We start from the raw sequence: 19,611 nt of genomic DNA on the forward strand, positions 1-19,611 counted from the left end.
CTAAATTCAGTGTTGGACTTTATTTACAAGTCCTTTGAAATGTGTCCTCCTCTAGTCACTGGTCGTGCTGGAATATACTTTGTTGTGAAGACAGGATTTGAGCAAATTGACACAAGTACAGTGTGCCACTACTCTGGACACCTGGTTAAATATCGAGTTGCCTAAATGGTGTGTGTTTTACTTTGATCTCTGCTCACACTTTGCTCATCCAGTTAGAACCACAGGGCTCCAGGCCATAGTGTTCGAGGCCTAAACAAGAAAATTTCCATTCCGTTTTGGGAGTTCATTCGTCTCTCATAATTACATTTTCCACAAATGTGTGCTTCAGGAGAGGCCCGGTCTAAATGTGGAGAGGCCCATTTTCCTTCCCTCACTTTCAGACTTTCTAAGATTTTCAGTTACTAGAGGTTTGCCCAGACTTGCCATTGTCAAGGGACAGTGCACTTCACTTGAAGTTGTGCAGTATTACTTCATGTGTCTCCGTGGAAATTCCACCAATGGGAAACTCTTGCTGTAGTCATCTCCAAGTGTTTCTGCATAAGGAAATGTAACTAACAAAGGATGTGGTTTCAAGCAGAATGAGGAATGGAGGGATAATCTTTATTTCAGTGCAGGTTGACCTTTCAAAGCAATCGTAATTCCTATGAAATAGGAGGTAAAATCTTTTGTAAAGAGACATGGATATGACATGCTCAACTTTATGTCACATTTTTTTAAAAAGCCAAGGGCATTTGAGAAATTCTTGGCTGTTGAATTGTCCCTATTTTCAAATTTCTCTTAGGTAAGACACTCCAGTTTCTTCAAACCATGCTACTGTTCCTTCCATGTAAAAAACCAAAGCAAAAAACAAAATAAATTAAAACAAAACCCATCAAATTACATTTGAGAGCACACAATTGCTCAGCAGGCCCACTATTCAACCAGCTAGAGGTACAAAAGTCTCAGCCTTCAGCCCATGGCCTGAAGTTTTGTCTCTATCATGGCCCCTCAGTTCCCTGGCATGTCCACATTAACTCATGAATCTTTACTCATTTCCTCTTCAAATGCACAGGATCCAATATATTTGAACCCTGTTCACCTGGGCTGTAATCAACCAAGGACACACCAGAGGAAGGGCAGCTACCCCCTTGCCTGGGGCCTTGGAGCTCATCACAATAGAAATGGAAACCTGAACAAGGGGAGCCAAAACAAAGAGAGGAATATTCCTAAAGTCTGAAACACAGAAGCTACCTATAGACCAGTAGTGGGATTTCACAAATTATGTAAGAATCTCTGTGCACATGCTTGGCATGGTCGCTCATGCCTATAATCCCAGCAATCTGGGGGCTGAGGTGGATGGATCCTTGGGAGTTCCAGGACATCGTGGGCTATGAATTTATCTCAAGGCCTCTTTCAACAACTACATAAGATGCTGTTTCCAAAAAGAGGACAACAGAAAACTAGACACACTTGGTCTGCGTCCCGGGGTTCACTACATGAGTTGTGGAGTCTAAATATTCCATGCCATGAGAAAATACCTGGGATTTTTAGTGAAAGGTGCATTTGCAGCCCTTTTCTAAGGGTTTCCCTTTCACCATGTTACATTTGAATTCTGGGAAAACCTGCTGGTGACAAGCTATCTAGCATTATGTTGGTTTAGGTATTGAGCTAGTACCGCATGTTTAGTGTTCAGGGTTATGCTGGAATGGCTGCAGACCTCCTTGAAATAGCTATTGCGGACAAGTGAACCCTGAGGAAGCTGGATAGTTGAAGCAGGCACTCCAAATATTCATGCACTGCAAGGATTCACTTTCATTTTGGGACTCATCTTCTGGTTGCTGGCTTTTAGTGCTAACTGATACTACCATGGTGGCAGTAATCCAGGAGAGACTGCATGTATGGTTTGCAGGTTTGCTTCCAAGCCACCAGAAACTTTGCAGAAAACAAATCATTGTGGCATTTTCTTTCCTCCCCTGAAACATTTGGCTTTCTAAGTTTGAAAATTGAATAGACTGGGCTAGTCAGGTTTGGACCCCATGTACCACCAACAGAGCTAAAGACAGAGCCAATTACTTCCCTCCACTTGTCAAAATATGTCAAATTTGCTTGGTCACCACAACTTCGAAGAAAATTCTGAGTCAACTTAGAGAGGTGAGTCAAATACTGCCTGATTGGAATGGCTGTGTTTGTATGAGGTGGAAAGCTGCAGAGTTGGGCTGAAACTGTTCACAGAAATCCACAGGCTTGTGGTTGCCAGGCAACCACACTGGGCTGAGATTGGCTGAACATCACTGTGAGGTGGATTTTAGGCTCTAGGTTTGAAAATTTAAAAGACTGGGGTAGTCAAGTTTGGAACACTTCGACCACAGACAGACCAAAAGGTTTTCAATTACTTCCCTCCACTTCTCAAAATATGTCAAATTTTCTTGATCACTACAACTGTAAAAAAAATTCTGAGGCAACATAGAGAGGCTAATCAAATACTGCATGATTGGAATGGCTGTGTTTTTAGGAGGTGGAAAGCTGCAGAGTTGGGCTGAAACAGTTCACAGAAAGCCACAAGCTTGTGGTTGCCAGGCAACCACACTGGGCTGTGATTGGCTGAGCACCATTGTGAGCTGGACTTTAGGCTCTAGGATACAAGTGTGCAGTAGGAGACCTGAGTCACAATGCTGGGCGTTGCCATGGAGACCTCAGTGGCACAGAGGACCTTGTAGGGCAAGATTTAAATAGGATGAATATTCTTGGCCTGGTATGCCACAGGATTCTCAGTGAAGGCTTCATTGCTCAGAATTTAGGGATGGAAGTGCTTGCCAATCTACACATGGATGTACTTTCAATGGGATATGAAATAAGCCAGGGCCTTGCAGATGTCCTCTGACATGTCCAAACCTTGAGCATATGCTTTTCCCTTGTCATGTCTGTCATTTGGCTGAGTCCTGTTCCCTAAGCTATTCAGTCAAGACTTGCTGGAATCATTCATGTGCAGTATAAGAGCTTTCTGTGAAATTTCTCAGCAGAAATCCTCTGCAAGCACATAGCTTTGGATATGAGAGACAGTGGTGGAAGTTGAATTTCAAGGGCAGATATTTGAAAACAATGAAACAAGCCCCGAATAAGATCTTTACATGTTTCCCAGATGAATATGTTTGGAAATACGGGGGAAGATGGAGATCAAGACTGAGAAGAGTGAACACGCATTTCAAGGTTCAAAAACCAGGGAAAAACATGGGAAAGCAAGAGAGCTGGTTAATTTGATGTAAAAATCTTTGATGATGAAAGGAAAATTATATTCTCATGGTGATTTAATCAGGCTGTAGCAGTGAAGTTCTCATGTTGGTTGTCCTATGTGTGGCCTTCTGCATTAGGCAGTGGATGCAGGACAGGAGATCTTCAAATAAATCTGGTGGAACACAAAATAGTGAAAAAAATATCAAGCTAAATCCTGTGTATTCCTTCCCTTTGAGAACATATATGGATAATGTCCGGAGTTTCAAAAGAGAAAATGTCTATTGCGTCATGGTTTCACTAATGAAATGGTCACTTCACATAACATTTTGAATTTTGCTTTCACAGTTGCTCATGTACCGGGCCTGAGTAAAGCAGAATGCAGAGTAAGCCTCATCAATAGTTGTGCATTCCATAAGTGGTTTTAAAACCAGTGAAACCCTTTGGACATAGTGTTTGTATTTAATTGGTTGATTGGTTTTTCAAATTGTTTGTTTTACTATTTTTAACTTTGGGAGTCAGGGAGGCCCTCACTCATAGTGATTTAGACCTCTCCAAAAGCTCTGAAGTTATTGATGTAACAGCTATTACATGTTATAAGTTTCTCCTATTAAAACTTGAAAGACTAACAGACTCTGCTACTTTTCATCTAAATTCAGTGTTGCGCTAAATTCAGTGTTGGACTTTATTTACAATTCCTTTGAAATGTGTCTTCCTCTAGTCACTGGTCGTGCTGGAATGTACTTTCTTGTGAAGACAGGATTTGAGCAAATTGACACAAGTACAGTTTGCCACTACTCTGGACACCTGATTAAATATCGAGTTGCCTAAATGGTGTGTGTTTTACTTTGATCTCTGCTCACACTTTGCTCATCCAGTTAGAACCACAGGGCTCCAGGCCATAGCATTCTAGGCCTAAACAAGAAAATTTCCATTCCGTTTTGGGAGTTCATTCGTCTCTCATAATTACTTTTTCCACAAATGAGTGCTTCAGGAGAGGCCCTGTCTAAATGTGGAGAGGCCCATTTTCATTCACTCACTTTCAGACTTTCTAAGATTTTCAGTTATTAGAGGTTTGCCCACATTTGCCATTGTCAAGGGACAGTGCACTTCACTTGAAGTTGTGCAGTATTACTTCATGTATCTCCGTGGAAATTCCACCAATGGGAAACTCTTGCTGTAGTCATCTCCAAGTGTTTCTGCCTAAGAAAATATAACTAACAAAGGATGTGGTTTCAAGCAGAATGAGGAATGGAGGGATAATCTTTATTTCAGTGCAGATTGACCTTTCAAAGAAACAGTAATTCCTATGAAATAGGAGGTAAAATATTTTGTAAAGAGACATGGATATGACATGCTCAACTTCATGTCACATTTTTTAAAAAGCCAAGGGCATTTGAGAAATTCTTGGCTGCTGAATTGTCCCTTTTTCAAATTTCTCTTAGGTAAGACACTCCAGTTTCTTCAAACCATGGTACTGTTCCTTCCATGTAAAAAACCAAAGCAAAAAACAAAATAAATTAAAACAAAACCCATCAAATTACATTTGAGAGCACACAATTACTCAGCAGGCCCACTATTCAAGAAGCTAGAGGTACAAAAGCCTCAGTCTTCAGCCCATGGCCTGAAGTTTTGTCTCTATCATGGCCCCTCAGTTCCCTGGCATGTCCACATTAACTCATGAATCTTTACTCATTTCCTCTTCAAATGTACACGATCCAATATATTTGAACCCTGTTCATCTGGGCTGTAATCGTCCAAGGAAACACCAGAGGAAGGGCAGCCACCCCCTTGCCTGGGGCCTTGGAGCTTATCACAATAGAAATGGAAACCTGAACAAGGGGAGAGAAAACAAAGAGAGGAATATTCCTGAAGCCTGAAACACAGAAGCTACCTATAGACCAGTAGTGGGATTTCACAAATTATGTAAGAATCTCTGTGCACATGCTTGGCATGGATGCTCATGCCTATAATCCCAGGAATCTGGGTGCTGAGGTGGATGGATTCTTGGGAGTTCGAGTCCATCGTGGGCTACGAATTTATCTCAAGGCCTCTTTCAACAACTACATAAGATGCTGTTTCCAAAAAGAGGACAACAGAAAACTAGACACACTTGGTCTAGGTCCCGGGGTTCACTACATGAGTTGTGGAGTCTAAATATTCCATGCCATGAGAAAATACCTGGGATTTTTAGTGAAAGGTGCATTTGCATCCCTTTTCTAAGGGTATCCCTTTCACCATGTTACATTTGAATTCTGGGGAAACCTGCTGGTGACAAGCTATCTAGCATTATGTTAATTTAGGTATTGAGCTAGTACCTCATGTTTAGTGTTCAGGGTTATGCTGGAATGGCTGCAGACCTCCTTGAAATAGCTAGTGCAGACAAGTGAACCCCGAGGAAGCTGGATAGTTGAAGCAGGCACTCCAAATATTCATGCACTGCAAGGATTCACTTTCATTTTGGGGCTCATCTTCTGGTTGCTGGCTTTTAGTGCTAACTGATACTACCATGGTGGCAGTAATCCAGCAGAGACTGCATGTATGGTTTGCATGTTTGCTTCTCAAGCCACCAGAAACTTGGCAGAACACAAATCATTGTGGCATTTTCTTCCTCCCCTGAAACATTTGGCTTTCTAAGTTTGAAAATTGAATAGACTGGGCTAGTCAGATTTGGACCCCATGTACCACCAACAGAGCTAAACACAGAGCCAATTACTTCCCTCCACTTGTCAAAATATGTCAAATTTTCTTGGTCACCACAACTTCAAAGAAAATTCTGAGGCAACTTAGAGAGGTGAATCAAATACTGCCTGATTGGAATGGCTGTGGTTGTATGAGGTGGAAAGCTGCAGAGTTGGGCTGAAACTGTTCACAGAAATCCACAGGCTTGTGGTTGCCAGGCAACCACACTTGGTGAGATTGGCTGAACATCACTGTGAGGTGGATTTTAGGCTGTAGGTTTGAAAATTTAAAAGACTGGGGTAGTCAAGTTTGGAACACTTCGACCACAGACAGACCAAAAGGTCTTTCAATTACTTCCCTCCACTTCTCAAAATATGTCAAATTTTCTTGATCACTATAACTGTAAAAAAAATTCTGAGGCAACATAGAGAGGCTAATCAAATACTGCATGATTGGAATGGCTGTGGTTGTATGAGGTGGAAAGCTGCAGAGTTGGGCTGAAACAATTCACAGAAAGCCACAAGCTTGTGGTTGCCAGGCAACCACACTGGGCTGTGATTGGCTGAGCACCATTGTGAGCTGGACTTTAGGCTCTAGGATACAAGTGTGCAGTAGGAGACCTGAGTCACAATGCTGGGCGTTGACATGGAGACCTCAGTGTCACAGAGGACCTTGTAGGGCAAGATTTAAATAGGATGAATATTCTTGGCCTGGTATGCCACAGGATTCTCACTGAAGGCTTCACTGCTCAGAATTTGGGGATGGAAATGCTTGCCAATCTACACATGGATGTACTTTCAATGGGATATGAAATATGCCAGGGCCTGGCAGATGTTCTCTGACATGTCCTATCCTTGAGCATATGCTTTTCCCTTGTCATGTCTGTCATTTGGCTGAGTCCTGTTCCCTAAGCTATTCAGTCAAGACTTGCTGGAATCATTCACCTGCAGTATAAGAGCTTTCTGTGAAATTTCTCAGCAGAAATCCTCTGCAAGCACATAGCTTTGGATATGAGAGACAGTGGTGGAAGTTGAATTTCAAGGGCAGATATTTGAAAACAATGAAACAAGCCCCGAATAAGATCTTTACATGTTTCCCAGATGAATGTGTTTGGAAATACGGGGGAAGATCGAGATCAAGACTGAGAAGAGTAAACACCCATTTCAAGGTACAAAAACCAGGGAAAAACATGGGAAAGAAAGAGAGCTGGTTAATTTGATGTAAAAATCTTTGATGATGAAAGGAAAATTATATTCTCATAGTGAGTTAATCAGGCTGTAGCAGTGAAGTTCTCTTGTTGGTTGTCCTATGTGTGGCCTTCTGCATTGGGCAGTGGATGCAGGACAGGAGATCTTCAAATAAATCTGGTTGAACACAAAATAGTGAAAAAAATATCAATCTAAATCCTGTGTATTCCTTCCCTTTGAGAACATGTATGGATAATGTCCGGAGTTTCAAAAGAGAAAATTTCAATTGGGTCATGGTTTCACCAATGAAATGGTCACTTCACATAACATTTTGAATTTTGCTTTCACAGTTGCTCATGTACCGGGCCTGAGTAAAGCAGAATGCAGAGTAAGCCTCATCAATAGATGTGCATTCCATAAGTGGTTTTAAAAACAGTGAAACCCTTTGGACCTAGTTTTTGTATTTAATTGGTTGATTGGTTTTTCAAATTGTTTGTTTTACTATTTTTAACTTTGGGAGTCAGGGAAGCCCTCACTCATAGTGATTTAGACCTCTCCAAAAGCTCTGAAGTTATTGATGTAACAGCTATTACCTGTTATAAGTTTCTCCTATTAAAACTTGAAAGACTAACAGACTCTGCTACTTTTCATCTAAATTCAGTGTTGTGCTAAATTCAGTGTTGGACTTTTTTTTACAAGTCTTTTGAAATGTGTCCTCCTCGAGTCACTGGTCGTGCTGGAATGTACTTTCTTGTGAAGACAGGATTTGAGCAAATTGACACAAGTACCAGTGTGCCACTACTCTGGACACCTGGTTAAATATCGAGTTGCCTAAATGGTGTGTGTTTTACTTTGATCTCTGCTCACACTTTGCTCATCCAGTTAGAACCACAGGGCTCCAGGCCATAGCGTTCTAGGCCTAAACAAGAAAATTTCCATTCCGTTTTGGGAGTTCATTCGGCTCTCATAATTACATTTTCCACAAATGTGTGCTTCAGGAGAGGCCCTCTCTAAATGTGGAGAGGCCCATTTTCATTCTCTCACTTTCAGACTTTCTAAGATTTTCAGTTACTAGAGGTTTGCCCAGACTTGCCAATGTCAAGGGACAGTGCACTTCACTTGAAGTTGTGCAGTATTACTTCATGTGTCTCCCTGGAAATTCCACCAATGGGAAACTCTTGTTGTAGTCATCTCCAAGTGTTTCTGCCTAAGAAAATATAACTAACAAAGGATGTGGTTTCAAACAGAATGAGGGATGGAGGGATAATCTTTATTTCAGTGCAGGTTGACCTTTCAAAGAAACAGTAATTCCTACGAAATAGGAGGTAAAATCTTTTGTAAAGAGACATGGATATGACATGCTCAACTTTATGTCACATTTTTTAAAAAGCCAAGGGCATTTGAGAAATTCTTGGCTGTTGAATTGTCCCTTTTTTCAAATTTCTCTTAGGGAAGACACTCCAGTTTCTTCAAACCATGGTACTGTTTCTTCCATGTAAAAAACCAAAGCAAAAATCAAAATAAATTAAAACAAAACCCATCAAATTACATTTGAGAGCACAAAATTGCTCAGCAGGCCCACTATTCAAGAAGCTAGAGGGACAGAAGCCTCAGCCTTCAGCCCATGGCCTGAAGTTTTGTCTCTATCATGGCCCCTCAGTTCCCTGGCATGTCCACATTAACTCATGAATCTTTACTCATTTCCTCTTCAAATTCACAGGATCCAATATATTTGAACCCTGTTCACCTGGGCTGTAATCATCAAAGGACACACCAGAGGAAGGGCAGCCACCCCCTTGTCTGGGGCCTTGGAGCTTATCACAACAGAAATGGAAACCTGAACAAGGGGAGCCAAAACAAAGAGAGGAATATTCCTAAAGTCTGAAACACAGAAGCTACCTATAGACCAGTAGTGGGATTTCACAAATTATGTAAGAATCTCTGTGCACATGCTTGGCATGGTCGCTCATGCCTATAATCCCAGCAATCTGGGGGCTGAGGTGGATGGATCCTTGGGAGTTCCTGTCCATCGTGGGCTATGAAATTATCTCAAGGCCTCTTTCAACAACTACATAAGATGCTGTTTCCAAAAAGAGGACAACAGAAAACTAGACACACTTGGTCTAGGTCCCGGGGTTCACTACATGAGTTGTGGAGTCTAAATATTCCATGCCATGAGAAAATACCTGGGATTTTTAGTGAAAGGGGCATTTGCATCCCTTTTCTAAGGGTTTCCCTTTCACCATGTTACATTTCAATTCAGGGAAAAACTGCTGGTGACAAGCTATCTAGCATTATGTTGGTTTAGGTATTGAGCTAGTACCTCATGTTTAGTGTTCAGGGATATGCCGGAATGGCTGCAGACCTCCTTGAAATAGCTATTGCAGACAAGTGAACCCCGAGGAAGCTGGATAGTTGAAGCAGGCACTCCAAATATTCATGCACTGCAAGGATTCACTTTCATTTTGGGACTCATCTTCTGGTTGCTGGCTTTTAGTGCTAACTGATACTACCATGGTGGCAGTAATCCAGCAGAGACTGCATGTATGGTTTGCAGGTTTGCTTCCCAAGCCACCAGAAACTTGGCAGAACCCAAATCATTGTGGCATTTTCTTTACTCCCCTGAAACATTTGGCTTTCTAAGTTTGAAAATTGAATAGACTGGGCTAGTCAGGTTTGGACACCATGTACCACCAACTGAGCTAAAGACAGAGACAATTACTTCCCTCCACTTGTCAAAATATGTCAAATTTGCTTGGTCACCACAACTTCAAAGAAAATTCTGAGGCAACTTAGAGTGGTGAATCAAATACTGCCTGATTGGAATGGCTGTGGTTGTATGAGGTGGAAAGCTGCAGAGTTGGGTTGAAACTGTTCACAGAAATCCACAGGCTTGTGGTTACCAGGCAACCACACTGGGCTGAGATTGGCTGAACATCACTGTGAGGTGGATTTTAGGCTCTAGGTTTGAAAATTTAAAAGACTGGGGTAGTCAAGTTTGGAACACATCGACCACAGACAGACCAAAAGGTCTTTCAATTACTTCCCTCCACTTCTCAAAATATGTCAAATTTTCTTGATCACTACAAGTGTAAAAAAATTTCTGAGGCAACATAGAGAGGCTAATCAAATACTGCATGATTGGAATGGCTGTGGTTGTATGAGGTGGAAAGCTGCAGAGTTGGGCTGAAATAGTTCACAGAAAGCCACAAGCTTGTGGTTGCCAGGAAACCACACTGGGCTGTGATTGGCTGAGCACCATTGTGAGCTGGACTTTAGGCTCTAGGATACAAGTGTGCAGTAGGAGACCTGAGTCACAATGCTGGGCGTTGCCATGGAGACCTCAGTGGCACAGAGGACTTGTAGGGCAAGATTTAAATAGGATGAATATTCTTGGCCTGGTATGCCACAGGATTCTCACTGAAGGCTTCACTGCTCAGAATTTGGGGATGGAAATGCTTGCCAATCTACACATGGATGTACTTTCAATGGGATATGAAATATGCCAGGGCCTGGCAGATGTTCTCTGACATGTCCTATCCTTCAGCATATGCTTTTCCCTTGTCATTTCTGTCATTTGGCTGAGTCCTGTTCCCTAAACTATTCAGTCAAGACTTGTTGGAATCATTCACCTGCAGTATAAGAGCTTTCCGTGAAATTTCTCAGCAGAAATCCTCTGCAAGCACATAGCTTTGGATATGAGAGACAGTGGTGGAAGTTGAATTTCAAGGGCAGATATTTGAAAACAATGAAACAAGCCCCGAATAAGATGTTTACATGTTTCCCAGATGAATATGTTTGGAAATACTGGGGAAGATGGAGATCAAGACTGAGAAGAGTGCACACGCATTTCAAGGTACAAAAACCAGGCAAAAACATGGGAAAGCAAGAGAGCTGGTTACTTTGATGTAAAAATCTTTGATGATGAAAGGAAAATTATATTCTCATGGTGATTTAATCAGGCTGTAGCAGTGAAGTTCTCATGTTGGTTGTCCTATGTGTGGCCTTCTGCATTGGCCAGTGGATGCAGGACAGGAGATCTTCAAATAAATCTGGTGGAACACAAAATAGTGAAAAAAATATCAATCTAAATCTTGTGTATTCCTTCCCTTTGAGAACATGTATGGGTAATGTCCGGAGTTTCAAAAGAGAAAATGTCTATTGGGTCATGGTTTCACCAATGAAATGGTCACTTCACATAACATTTTGAATTTTGCTTTCACAGTTGCTCATGTACCGGGCCTGAGTAAAGCAGAATGCAGAGTAAGCCTCATCAATAGTTGTGCATTCCATAAGTGGTTTTAAACCAGTGAAACCCTTTGGACCTCGTGTTTGTATTTAATTGGTTGATTGGTTTTTCAAATTGTTTGTTTTACTGTTTTTAACTTTGGGAGTCAGGGAAGCCCTCACTCATAGTGATTTCGACCTCTCCAAAAGCTCTGAAGTTATTGATGTAACAGCTATTACATGTTATAAGTTTCTCCTATTAAAACTTGAAAGACTAACAGACTCTGCTACTTTTCATCTAAATTCAGTGTTGCGCTAAATTCAGTGTTGGACTTTATTTACAATTGCTTTGAAATGTGTCCTCCTCTAGTCACTGGTCGTGCTGGAATGTACTTTCTTGTGAAGACAGGATTTGAGCAAATTGACACAAGTACAGTTTGCCACTACCATGGACACCTGATTAAATATCGAGTTGCCTAAATGGTGTGTGTTTTACTTTGATCTCTGCTCACACTTTGCTCATCCAGTTAGAACCACAGGGCTCCAGGCCATAGCATTCTAGGCCTAAACAAGAAAATTTCCATTCCGTTTTGGGAGTTCATTCGTCTCTCATAATTACTTTTTCCACAAATGAGTGCTTCAGGAGAGGCCCTGTCTAAATGTGGAGAGGCCCATTTTCATTCACTCACTTTCAGACTTTCTAAGATTTTCAGTTATTAGAGGTTTGCCCACACTTGCCATTGTCAAGGGACAGTGCACTTCACTTGAAGTTGTGCAGTATTACTTCATGTGTCTCCGTGGAAATTCCACCAATGGGAAACTCTTGCTGTAGTCATCTCCAAGTGTTTCTGCCTAAGAAAATATAACTAACAAAGGATGTGGATTCAAGCAGAATGAGGAATGGAGGGATAATCTTTATTTCAGTGCAGGTTGACCTTTCAAAGAAACAGTAATTCCTATGAAATAGGAGGTAAAATATTTTGTAAAGAGACATGGATATGACATGCTCAACTTCATGTCACATTTTTTAAAAAGCCAAGGGCATTTGAGAAATTCTTGGCTGCTGAATTGACCCTTTTTCAAATTTCTCTTAGGTAAGACACTCCAGTTTCTTCAAACCATGGTACTGTTCCTTCCATGTAAAAAACCAAAGCAAAAAACAAAATAAATTAAAACAAAACCCATCAAATTACATTTGAGAGCACACAATTGCTCAGCAGGCCCACTATTCAAGAAGCTAGAGGTACAGAAGCCTCAGCCTTCAGCCCATGGCCTGAAGTTTTGTCTCTATCATGGCCCCTCAATTCCCTGGCATGTCCACATTAACTCATGAATCTTTACTCATTTCCTCTTCAAATGTACACGATCCAATATATTTGAACCCTGTTCATCTGGGCTGTAATCGTCCAAGGAAGCACCAGAGGAAGGGCAGCCACCCCCTTGCCTGGGGCCTTGGAGCTTATCACAATAGAAATGGAAACCTGAACAAGGGGAAAGAAAACAAAGAGAGGAATATTCCTGAAGCCTGAAACACAGAAGCTACCTATAGACCAGTAGTGGTATTTCACAAATTATGTAAGAATCTCTGTGCACATGCTTGGCATGGATGCTCATGCCTATAATCCCAGGAATCTGGGTGCTGAGGTGGATGGATTCTTGGGAGTTCGAGTCCATCGTGGGCTACGAATTTATCTCAAGGCCTCTTTCAACAACTACATAAGATGCTGTTTCCAAAAAGAGGACAACAGAAAACTAGACACACTTGGTCTAGGTCCCGGGGTTCACTACATGAGTTGTGGAGTCTAAATATTCCATGCCATGAGAAAATACCTGGGATTTTTAGTGAAAGGTGCATTTGCATCCCTTTTCTAAGGGTTTCCCTTTCACCATGTTACATTTGAATTCTGGGAAAACCTGCTGGTGACAAGCTATCTAGCATTATGTTAGTTTAGGTATTGAGCTAGTACCTCATGTTTAGTGTTCAGGGTTATGCTGGAATGGCTGCAGACCTCCTTGAAATAGCTAGTGCAGACAAGTGAACCCCGAGGAAGCTGGATAGTTGAAGCAGGCACTCCAAATATTCATGCACTGCAAGGATTCACTTTCATTTTGGGACTCATCTTCTGGTTGCTGGCTTTTAGTGCTAACTGATACTACCATGGTGGCAGTAATCCAGCAGAGACTGCATGTATGGTTTGCATGTTTGCTTCTCAAGCCACCAGAAACTTGGCAGAACACAAATCATTGTGGCATTTTCTTTCCTCCCCTGAAACATTTGGCTTTCTAAGTTTGAAAATTGAATAGATTGGGCTAGTCAGATTTGGACCCCATGTACCACCAACAGAGCTAAAGACAGAGCCAATTACTTCCCTCCACTTGTCAAAATATGTCAAATTTCTTGGTCACCACAACTTCAAAGAAAATTCTGAGGCAACTTAGAGAGGTGAATCAAATACTGCCTGATTGGAATGGCTGTGGTTGTATGAGGTGGAAAGCTGCAGAGTTGGGCTGAAACTGTTCACAGAAATCCACAGGCTTGTGGTTGCCAGGCAACCACACTTGGTGAGATTGGCTGAACATCACTGTGAGGTGGATTTTAGGCTCTAGGTTTGAAAATTTAAAAGACTGGGGTAGTCAAGTTTGGAACACTTCGACCACAGACAGACCAAAAGGTCTTTCAATTACTTCCCTCCACTTCTCAAAATATGTCAAATTTTCTTGATCACTATAACTGTAAAAAAAATTCTGAGGCAACATAGAGAGGCTAATCAAATACTGCATGATTGGAATGGCTGTGGTTGTATGAGGTGGAAAGCTGCAGAGTTGGGCTGAAACAATTCACAGAAAGCCACAAGCTTGTGGTTGCCAGGCAACCACACTGGGCTGTGATTGGCTGAGCACCATTGTGAGCTGGACTTTAGGCTCTAGGATACAAGTGTGCAGTAGGAGACCTGAGTCACAATGCTGGGCGTTGACATGGAGACCTCAGTGTCACAGAGGACCTTGTAGGGCAAGATTTAAATAGGATGAATATTCTTGGCCTGGTATGCCACAGGATTCTCACTGAAGGCTTCACTGCTCAGAATTTGGGGATGGAAATGCTTGCCAATCTACACATGGATGTACTTTCAATGGGATATGAAATATGCCAGGGCCTGGCAGATGTTCTCTGACATGTCCTATCCTTGAGCATATGCTTTTCCCTTGTCATGTCTGTCATTTGGCTGAGTCCTGTTCCCTAAGCTATTCAGTCAAGACTTGCTGGAATCATTCACCTGCAGTATAAGAGCTTTCTGTGAAATTTCTCAGCAGAAATATTCTGCAAGCACATAGCTTTGGATATGAGAGACAGTGGTGGAAGTTGAATTTCAAGGGCAGATATTTGAAAACAATGAAACAAGCCCCGAATAAGATCTTTACATGTTTCCCAGATGAATGTGTTTGGAAATACGGGGGAAGATCGAGATCAAGACTGAGAAGAGTAAACACCCATTTCAAGGTACAAAAACCAGGGAAAAACATGGGAAAGAAAGAGAGCTGGTTAATTTGATGTAAAAATCTTTGATGATGAAAGGAAAATTATATTCTCATAGTGATTTAATCAGGCTGTAGCAGTGAAGTTCTCTTGTTGGTTGTCCTATGTGTGGCCTTCTGCATTGGGCAGTGGATGCAGGACAGGAGATCTTCAAATAAATCTGGTTGAACACAAAATAGTGAAAAAAATATCAATCTAAATCCTGTGTATTCCTTCCCTTTCAGAACATGTATGGATAATGTCCGGAGTTTCAAAAGAGAAAATGTCAATTGGGTCATGGTTTCACCAATGAAATGGTCACTTCACATAACATTTTGAATTTTGCTTTCACAGTTGCTCATGTACCGGGCCTGAGTAAAGCAGAATGCACAGTAAGCCTCATCAATAGTTGTGCATTCCATAAGTGGTTTTAAAAACAGTGAAACCCTTTGGACCTAGTTTTTGTATTTAATTGGTTGATTGGTTTTTCAAATTGTTTGTTTTACTATTTTTAACTTTGGGAGTCAGGGAAGCCCTCACTCATAGTGATTTAGACCTCTCCCAAAGCTCTGAAGTTATTGATGTAACAGCTATTACATGTTATAAGTTTCTCCTATTAAAACTTGAAAGACTAACAGACTCTGCTACTTTTCATCTAAATTCAGTGTTGTGCTAAATTCAGTGTTGGACTTTTTTTTACAAGTCCTTTGAAATGTGTCCTCCTCGTGTCACTGGTCGTGCTGGAATGTACTTTCTTGTGAAGACAGGATTTGAGCAAATTGACACAAGTACCAGTGTGCCACTACTCTGGACACCTGGTTAAATATCGAGTTGCCTAAATGGTGTGTGTTTTACTTTGATCTCTGCTCACACTTTGCTCATCCAGTTAGAACCACAGGGCTCCAGGCCATAGCGTTCTAGGCCTAAACAAGAAAATTTCCATTCTGTTTTGGGAGTTCATTCGGCTCTCATAATTACATTTTCCACAAATGTGTGCTTCAGGAGAGGCCCTCTCTAAATGTGGAGAGGCCCATTTTCATTCTCTCACTTTCAGACTTTCTAAGATTTTCAGTTACTAGAGGTTTGCCCAGACTTGCCATTGTCAAGGGACAGTGCACTTCACTTGAAGTTGTGCAGTATTACTTCATGTGTCTCCCTGGAAATTCCACCAATGGGAAACTCTTGTTGTAGTCATCTCCAAGTGTTTCTGCCTAAGAAAATATAACTAACAAAGGATGTGGTTTCAAGCAGAATGTGGAATGGAGGGATAATCTTTATTTCAGTGCAGGTTGACCTTTCAAAGAAACAGTAATTCCTACGAAATAGGAGGTAAAATCTTTTGTAAAGAGACATGGATATGACATGCTCAACTTTATGTCACATTTTTTAAAAAGCCAAGGGCATTTGAGAAATTCTTGGCTGTTGAATTGTCCCTTTTTTCAAATTTCTCTTAGGGAAGACACTCCAGTTTCTTCAAACCATGGTACTGTTCCTTCCATGTAAAAAACCAAAGCAAAAATCAAAATAAATTAAAACAAAACCCATCAAATTACATTTGAGAGCACAAAATTGCTCAGCAGGCCCACTATTCAACAAGATAGAGGGACAGAAGCCTCAGCCTTCAGCCCATGGCCTGAAGTTTTGTCTCTATCATGGCCCCTCAGTTCCCTGGCATGTCCACATTAACTAATGAATCTTTACTCATTTCCTCTTCAAATTCACAGGATCCAATATATTTGAACCCTGTTCACCTGGGCTGTAATCATCCAAGGACACACCAGAGGTAGGGCAGCCACCCCCTTGTCTGGGGCCTTGGAGCTTATCACAACAGAAATGGAAACCTGAACAAGGGGAGCCAAAACAAAGAGAGGAATATTCCTAAAGTCTGAAACACAGAAGCTACCTATAGACCAGTAGTGGGATTTCACAAATTATGTAAGAATCTCTGTGCACATGCTTGGCATGGTCGCTCATGCCTATAATCCCAGCAATCTGGGGGCTGAGGTGGATGGATCCTTGGGAGTTCCTGTCCATCGTGGGCTATGAAATTATCTCAAGGCCTCTTTTAACAACTACATAAGATGCTGTTTCCAAAAAGAGGACAACAGAAAACTAGACACACTTGGTCTAGGTCCCGGGGTTCACTACATGAGTTGTGGAGTCTAAATATTCCATGCCATGAGAAAATACCTGGGATTTTTAGTGAAAGGGGCATTTGCATCCCTTTTCTAAGGGTTTCCCTTTCACCATGTTACATTTCAATTCAGGGAAAAACTGCTGGTGACAAGCTATCTAGCATTATGTTGGTTTAGGTATTGAGCTAGTACCTCATGTTTAGTGTTCAGGGATATGCCGTAATGGCTGCAGACCTCCTTGAAATAGCTATTGCAGACAAGTGAACCCCGAGGAAGCTGGATAGTTGAAGCAGGCACTCCAAATATTCATGCACTGCAAGGATTCACTTTCATTTTGGGACTCATCTTCTGGTTGCTGGCTTTTAGTGCTAACTGATACTACCATGGTGGCAGTAATCCAGCAGAGACTGCATGTATGGTTTGCAGGTTTGCTTCCCAAGCCACCAGAAACTTGGTAGAACACAAATCATTGTGGCATTTTCTTTACTCCCCTGAAACATTTGGCTTTCTAAGTTTGAAAATTGAATAGACTGGGCTAGTCAGGTTTGGACCCCATGTACCACCAACTGAGCTAAAGACAGAGCCAATTACTTCCCTCCACTTGTCAAAATATGTCAAATTTGCTTGGTCACCACAACTTCAAAGAAAATTCTGAGGCAACTTAGAGTGGTGAATCAAATACTGCCTGATTGGAATGGCTGTGGTTGTATGAGGTGGAAAGCTGCAGAGTTGGGTTGAAACTGTTCACAGAAATCCACAGGCTTGTGGTTACCAGGCAACCACACTGGGCTGAGATTGGCTGAACATCACTGTGAGGTGGATTTTAGGCTCTAGGTTTGAAAATTTAAAAGACTGGGGTAGTCAAGTTTGGAACACATCGACCACAGACAGACCAAAAGGTCTTTCAATTACTTCCCTCCACTTCTCAAAATATGTCAAATTTTCTTGATCACTACAAGTGTAAAAAAATTTCTGAGGCAACATAGAGAGGCTAATCAAATACTGCATGATTGGAATGGCTGTGGTTGTATGAGGTGGAAAGCTGCAGAGTTGGGCTGAAATAGTTCACAGAAAGCCACAAGCTTGTGGTTGCCAGGCAACCACACTGGGCTGTGATTGGCTGAGCACCATTGTGAGCTGGACTTTAGGCTCTAGGATACAAGTGTGCAGTAGGAGACCTGAGTCACAATGCTGGGCGTTGCCATGGAGACCTCAGTGGCACAGAGGACTTGTAGGGCAAGATTTAAATAGGATGAATATTCTTGGCCTGGTATGCCACAGGATTCTCACTGAAGGCTTCACTGCTCAGAATTTGGGGATGGAAATGCTTGCCAATCTACACATGGATGTACTTTCAATGGGATATGAAATATGCCAGGGCCTGGCAGATGTTCTCTGACATGTCCTATCCTTCAGCATATGCTTTTCCCTTGTCATGTCTGTCATTTGGCTGAGTCCTGTTCCCTAAACTATTCAGTCAAGACTTGTTGGAATCATTCACCTGCAGTATTAGAGCTTTCCGTGAAATTTCTCAGCAGAAATCCTCTGCAAGCACCTAGCTTTGGATATGAGAGATAGTGGTGGAAGTTGAATTTCAAGGGCAGATATTTGAAAACAATGAAACAAGCCCCGAATAAGATCTTTACATGTTTCCCAGATGAATATGTTTGGAAATACTGGGGAAGATGGAGATCAAGACTGAGAAGAGTGCACACGCATTTCAAGGTACAAAAACCAGGCAAAAACATGGGAAAGCAAGAGAGCTGGTTACTTGGATGTAAAAATCTTTGATGATGAAAGGAAAATTATATTCTCATGGTGATTTAATCAGGCTGTAGCAGTGAAGTTCTCATGTTGGTTGTCCTATGTGTGGCCTTCTGCATTGGCCAGTGGATGCAGGACAGGAGATCTTCAAATAAATCTGGTGGAACACAAAATAGTGAAAAAAATATCAATCTAAATCCTGTGTATTCCTTCCCTTTGAGAACATGTATGGGTAATGTCCGGAGTTTCAAAAGAGAAAATGTCTATTGGGTCATGGTTTCACCAATGAAATGGTCACTTCACATAACATTTTGAATTTTACTTTCACAGTTGCTCATGTACCGGGCCTGAGTAAAGCAGAATGCAGAGTAAGCCTCATCAATAGTTGTGCATTCCATAAGTGGTTTTAAAACCAGTGAAACCCTTTGGACCTAGTGTTTGTATTTAATTGGTTGATTGGTTTTTCAAATTGTTTGTTTTACTATTTTTAACTTTGGGAGTCAGGGAAGCCCTCACTCATAGTGATTTAGACCTCTCCAAAAGCTCTGAAGTTATTCATGTAACAGCTATTACATGTTATAAGTTTCTCCTATTAAAACTTGAAAGACTAACAGACTCTGCTACTTTTCATCTAAATTCAGTGTTGCGCTAAATTCAGTGTTGGACTTTATTTACAATTCCTTTGAAATGTGTCCTCCTCTAGTCACTGGTCGTGCTGGAATGTACTTTCTTGTGAAGACAGGATTTGAGCAAATTGACACAAGTACAGTTTGCCACTACTCTGGACACCTGATTAAATATCGAGTTGCCTAAATGGTGTGTGTTTTACTTTGATCTCTGCTCACACTTTGCTCATCCAGTTAGAACCACAGGGCTCCAGGCCATAGCATTCTAG

This window comes from Cavia porcellus, unplaced genomic scaffold (genome assembly GCF_034190915.1).
Source record: "Cavia porcellus strain 051 isolate PalLab524CR breed Dunkin Hartley unplaced genomic scaffold, mCavPor4.1 scaffold_60, whole genome shotgun sequence".
In the NCBI taxonomy this organism is placed as follows: domain Eukaryota; kingdom Metazoa; phylum Chordata; class Mammalia; order Rodentia; family Caviidae; genus Cavia; species Cavia porcellus.